The sequence below is a fragment of the Balaenoptera borealis genome, assembly GCF_965194805.1.
Source record: "Balaenoptera borealis genome assembly, chromosome: 8".
Lineage (NCBI taxonomy): Eukaryota > Metazoa > Chordata > Mammalia > Artiodactyla > Balaenopteridae > Balaenoptera > Balaenoptera borealis.
This window is the reverse complement of record NC_138865.1, coordinates 27,351,893-27,358,659: the sequence shown is the minus strand read 5'-3', so window position 1 is coordinate 27,358,659 and position 6,767 is coordinate 27,351,893. Positions and strand designations below refer to the sequence as shown.

General features: G+C 39.5%; 1 protein-coding gene across 5 annotated transcripts in view; it reads left to right on the top strand.

The window, feature by feature from the left end:
* The window catches only part of CENPP (centromere protein P), a 215,329-nt gene that overhangs the window by 127,346 nt on the left and 81,216 nt on the right, over nucleotides 1-6,767 (top strand). The window lies entirely within an intron of this gene.

The following is a 6,767-nucleotide window of genomic DNA, read 5'->3' as shown; positions in this document are numbered from 1 at the left end:
CTAGGTAACGCCAAACTAACATCTTCATGACGTGCAGATTTGGGGGGCAGCCTGTTTGCAAAGCGTGTTTCCAGTAGTTTAGCAGAGTCTGGTCTCTCCTGCCACAAAGAATCTGACTGTCATTTGTTCCTGATTCCCAGAGAAATGGCACATGTGGAAGCAGGCCATAGAAAAAGTACTGTGCCTCCAAGTGTGCAGGACACCCAGCCCCCACTTAAATAAAATATACTTCTGTGGCCCTCACATCAGACAGTCCCGTATGCTGGCCTCTGCAGATCTTTAGGCCTGCTCTGGGTGCAGCACCTGAGGTTTGGCAGGCCTCCTGTTTGGTTATAATGCTCATGTTCCCATTTATTCAGCTATGTTTAGTTCAAAACATTTGTCTGTTACCTTGATGAATTGGGACATCGTGAGTGTTGAACTGGATTTTATTAACCCGAGCTCCATCAAAGCAGTGGCCATAAATGGGAAGCTCCTTGGGCAAAAATCTGTGTCCTTCACAGTGTTTTGTTTTTTTAACCTTTAACTGAAGTATACATTACAAAAAAATAAACATTGTAATGGTACAGCTCAATTAATTTTCACAAACACCTGATCCAGAAATCCCAGCACTCCCAGACCCCTCAGAATCACTCTCTCTTCAGAGGAGGCCGCTGTCTGACTTCAAAAACCATAGCTTTCTGAACTTTATATATACAGTGCATTCTCTTCTGAGTCTGGCTTTCTTCATTCAACGTTATGTTTTAGAGATCCATCCAGGTCATTGTGGTTAGCAATAGTTTGTTCATTCTCATTATAAGCATACCTTCTTGTATTGCGCTTCACTTTATTGCATTTCACACTGTGTTTTTTTACAAACTGAAGGTTTGTGGCAACCCTGTGTCGAGCAAATCTATTGCTGCCATTTTTCCAACAGCATTTGCTCACTTCATGTCTCTGTGTCACATTTTGGTAATTTGCAATATTTCAGACTTTTCCTTTGTTATTATATTTGTTATGGTGATCTATGATCAGTGGTCTTTACAACTTGCAGAAGGCTCAGACGATGGTTAGCATTTTTTAGCGATAAAATCTTTTTAATTAAGTTTTTTTCTTTTTTTTTAAGACAGAATGATATTACACACTTAATAGATCACAGTATAGTGCACTGGGAAACCCATAAGTTCGTGTAACTTTATTGAAATATTTACTTTATCACAGTGGTCTGGAACAAAATCTGCAATATCTCCAAGGTATACCTATATTATATGACATTCTTCTGTATGAATATGCCAGAAATTATATATTTTATATGTATATACATATATATATACATTCATTCAGCTGGGTTAATTTCCATTTGGAGTGTAGCTATGAACTTTTAAGCATTCCTTGATCTGTCATTTGAGGCTCATGTGTATGTGTTTTTGTCAGGTAGAATTGCTCTATATTTAAAAATGTGGGGCTTCCCTTGTGGCACAGTGGTTAAGAATATGCCTGCCAATGCAGGGGACACGGGTTTGAGCCCTGGTCCGGGAAGATCCCACATGCTGTGGAGCAACTGAGCCCATGCACCACAACTACTGAGCCTGTGCTCTAGAGCCCGTGAGCCACAACTACTGAGCCCGCGTGCTGCAACTACTAAAGCCCATGCACCTAGAGCCTGTGCTCTGCAACAAGAGAAGGCACCTCAATGAGAAGACCGTGCACCGCAACGAAGAGTAGCCCCCGCTTGCTCCAACTAGAGAAAGCCCACACGCAGCAATGAAGACCCAACGCACCCAAAAAAATAAATAAATAAAATAAATATTAAAAAAAAAATTATGAAGTTTCAACTTCTCTTGATAAGTAAAGCCTTGCCACTGGGTGGCTCCTGTTTTTGCACAGCAACACTTGGCTGGGGCTGAGTGGCAGCTCCTCCTCTCAGTGGGATGTGTGCCTCCCACTCTCTACCTTTGCCTGTGCTCACACAGTGTTCCTCTCCCATGTCACTCTCCCAGCCTCTCCTCACCTCTCCTCTCAGTCATGGCATCTGCCCCGCCACCATCCGTCTAGGCAGGGTTCTGCCACCTTGTCTAGAGAGCTGGGAGGCACTTCCTGTGAGATTGTTTTTCTAAAGATGTGTTGCAGCCTCTCTCCTCTCCTCACTTGTGAGCCCTGAGCTTCTCTTCCTCCAGCATGTTGCTGTGATCTTTAGTCAGAAGGCTTAGGGAAAGAAATGGGCCCTGGAGTATAATGCCAAGATGCAGGTGGTCTTTTTGGCTTACTCACCCTATTCTGCTGACATTGTGACTAGAGGTACAGCCCAGGGCCCAAAACTTCTCCCACAGTCTTGGAGCTGCAGGTGGGAAGCTTTACCTCACAACTGCAGAGATAGCCCAGCGTGCACAAACACACCATTTGGATATAAACGGGAGTTTTTTCTCCACACCTTTGCAGGTTGTCATTCCAGACACATCAGTGTACCTCCTCTTCCCTAGAGTATTGTGAGGGAAAAAATCTTCCTTTTTTGGTTCCTATAAGGGTCCTATGAAGGGGACCTAATTCTTTTCTACATGTTTGTTTTTTATTGTTTGGGTTTTGCCTCACTGGGGCTTGGTCTAAATACTGGAGAATTAGTGTTACTATATCAAACAGTGTATTTGGGAATCATGAATAATCTGCACATTATTATGTTTTAAACAAGATAAGTTTCAAAATTAGAAAAGTAATATTTGCTCTACTGACATTTTATGAACAGAAACATTGATTGCATAGAAGGAACATCAACACAAATTTCTTGCATGGCCCAATATATTCCAATCATGATGAAAATAAAAATAAATTGCTTAAGCCAAGCTTGCATATAATTTTTAAGACCCTTTCCTGACCTGCTAATGTAGAAATGGAGAACAATGGTCAAAGCCCAAACAAATGAGAACTGGAAAGGACCTTAGAAATCATCTCACGCAAATTAAAACTCCAATGGGTGAGGAGTAGGGGTGACTGTGGTCACATGAGACACCTTCCCAAGCTCAAGTATCACTAGGACGATTGAGTTTTATGATGTTTGTCAGCTGGTATCTGGTGCTTCCTCCCCTGTTTACCTTAACCTTCTGAGTACATTGGAATGGATTGTGTAATAGTCTCTCATAGTAGAAATTACAAGGAAAATTTTGTCCATCCGTTTATTCAAAGAACGGTGTTAAGTGCCATGAAGAAAAGCAAAATGGGATGGGGGATTGTCAGGGAAACCCTGAGGGAATGAGGATATGTGCCTTCCAAATACCTAGTTTAAGAATGTTCTAGACCATCAAATCCCAGGGTGTAAATAATGTATGCTCTTTATGCATAACAGAGGTTGTATATAGTAGGCATTCACAAAGACTTCTGAAAGAAGTGAATTCATGGGTTTGATATGATTTTATGGGTTGTTTTGAATGTTCAAGCATCCTTCATGGTGGACTAGGCTCTGTGATTTATAATGAGAATTGACTTATGACAGTAGATCATGACCCATGGGCAGTATTCAGCCCACAGATATGGTTTGTTTGGAGCATATGGTATTTTTAAAAACCAGGAAATTTTATATCAAAGTCTGAATTTACCATATCTTAAAAACTCAGTTTGACAAAGCCGGCCCTGAATTCCTGTGCAGTTCTAGCAATTGGCTGAGCTCATGGCAACAGCCTTCTTCAGATGGGCTTCTGGTCCCTGGTTCTCAGCTCCCATTCTTCTATACCCTGTGCTGGTAAGGACTTGCTTCTGCAACTTGCAGGCTGAGCGCCTGTCATCATCCTGTTGGATGTTTTGCTCTGAAGATGAATTAATGCCATAAATTGTCATTTAAAATGAATTGAGTTGAATTTATAAAAATGTAGGTATCAAATATTTTTAAGTAATGCCTCAAAGGTCAGTTTGCTTTCAGGAATGGGTGCAAGTAATGGTTTTGTTTTAAATAAATTTCCAGGCTTTTTCAGCTGAGAAGACCTAAAAGCAGTGAGCGCATCTAACTTCCAGATCTGTGTTTCTAAGGGCCGTTTTTCATTAGAAGGAGCAAGGCCCCTGAGAAAAATGTCAAGTAATAGATCAGGGCCAGGGAATCTGTAAAGTGTGCCTGAAACATTTCATCATACCAGCAGGCACAAAAGCACTCAGAGATTACTGCGGACTGTGAACAGAACATAGAAGCTAGGTGAAGGCACAGTTTGAATACCTCAAATAAGAATGGCAATGGATTATAACACATCAAATGCAAAATCCTTTTTATAACAGAGGGAAGAGGGTCAAAAGGGTCATAGCTTTTTCTGTAGAGGAATGCCAACTAATGAATACAGAAGGAATCACAGAGTTAGAAAATCACCACTGTGAAACCTCCAACATAGTCACTGATTTAGGCAAAGATGGGAGCTAAAACCACTAAGTGAAAGGTTATTGGATGGCAAGATATTCACACAGACCTAAAGTCTTACCTTGCAGGATATTTCTTTATTACAAGAAGATGAAGACACTACCTTAACCAATGTCTCAGCATCACCAATAACACGCCAGCCCGACATTTTGTGCCTCCTGATATGATACAAAAGGAAGTACATGACATCACCTATGTGGGATTCTTGGCAAAAACGTTTCACCTAAATCTAATCATAAGGAAACAATCAGACAAATACATATTAGGGGACATTCTACATGATAGCTGGCTTGGACCCTTCAAAAAGTGAAGGGGTGAAACACAGGCAGAGAATTGCTACTCTAGATTATAGGAGACTAAAGGCAAGTGAACTCTGATTAGATCTTGAGCCACATATACACACACAACACACACAGCAATTTAGGACATTGTTGGGACAGTTGGGAAAATCTGAATATGGACTGTATGTTGAAACTGAATTGATGTTAAATTTCTGGGGGTTGATAATGTGAGAGAATGTGATCATTGTCTCATGGTTATGTAAGAAAATGTCCTTGTTCTTGGGAGACTTATACTGAAGTACTAGGGTGACATGATATCTGCAACTTACATTCAGATGGTCCAGCCCCTGTACCCCACAAATACATATATATATGTATAGACAGGGATATGGAAAGAGTGAAAAAGATAAAATGAAGGTGACAAAATATTAATTGGTGAATGTAGGTGAAGAATATGTAGATGTTCACTGTATTCTTTCAACTTTTCTATGGCCATAAAAATATTGCTAAATAGATGCTAAATAGTTGTGGGAAATAAGGCAATTTGCCTTAAATTAATTTTAACTCTGATTTGTCTTTGACTCTAGTGCAATATTTACATGTAAAATTTATTTTAAGTTAATTAAGGTGTTACTCTACGTACAGATTCTTAGCTATTGTACAAGAATCCCTAGAGGATTTAGGATGGGTTTTATGAGCCTTTTGATACATGCAAAGTGTTTGTATATGTGTATTTTTCTGCATAGAAGGTCCATCATAGCTTCTATCATATCCTCAAAGGGAGGGGTCCATCCTTCAAATAGTTAAGAACTACTGACCTAGAGTAGATTTACAATTTATAATGCATTCTTTATTTTGAGTATCACATACTAGTTAGCATTTCAGACAGTTCATGTATAAATTTTGTAATTGTGAATGTAATTCTCAACTTATGTAAAGCAAATGAACCTTCAGCAGATTCCAATTTATAAAAAGATTTGCTTGTATCAGCTGATAGTTCAATGTAAGTTTATTTGACCACAGAGATTCTGTTACTTAGAAACACACCATGACATTCTAATAACATGATGTATTCCTTTTCTTTTCCAAACTAATATGCGTTTAGAGCAATCACATGTTATTTTTAATGCAGTCTGCTTTCCCTTGTGTGGATTCACATTCTTCACATTTTGTGCAAAGGGAAAAATATGCTAGACTGTAAGTTTTTTAATCCATTTTCATGTAGAAAGGGAAACATAATGTCAAAGAAGAAACAGTCATGCCTTTATTTTTTAGTTGTGTAATCACTAAGCTCTATTAATCTAGTTAGAAACATTCACCTCTTTGCACATAACAGTGTGTGACAGACCAAATTCCAACATGACTTATAGTTTCAACTGTTCCTGTACAGCATGTTGAAGCAACGACATGTGAGTAATATGTTAGATAGAATATGCCAAAGCGTTGTTTAAGACATATAGGATGAAATGTATACTAACACATATCTATACTGTTTACAGTAGATTTTAGTTGCTCTGAAAATCCTTCACAAATGCCTCTGGGTCTGTTGGAGTAGGTTTAGTCAGAGCTGATGTTTACAAGGATAGTAAATACTTAAACTCCCCAGGAGAACCATCTGCCCAGAGCATGCTGCACCTGGCCAAGGCTTACATGCAGACTCTTACTGTATCCCCGTAGACCCACTTGTGGGTTATCTCTGAGGTAGGAATCCATCTGCAGGACAGGTTTACTGATCACATATTCTTCTAGTTTGGCTATTTTAAATACAGTTTTTTCTCCCTTTTTGGTGTTATATTATTACAGTGAATCACACTTGTAAGTCAGAATTACTTTTGTTTCCTATAATCAGGATTTTTTTTTTAATCTGCTTCTAAACTATTGCCATATCTATGACAATAAGTAGTTTAGATTCTGTGAGTCCTGGTTTTACTCTGTGTTTAGAGAGTCCTTGCTCAAGTAAGGCTCGAGCCCTTGCTTAGCCCTTGTTCTAAGCTGGTTTCATTCTGTTCTGTCTGATGGATATGAGCATGCAGTGACACAGCACAAAGACTGCCAAGCTCAAGAGAGACGCTGATATGGCTGCAGAGTCCCACTTGAGTGCAGCCGTCTACAGAGAG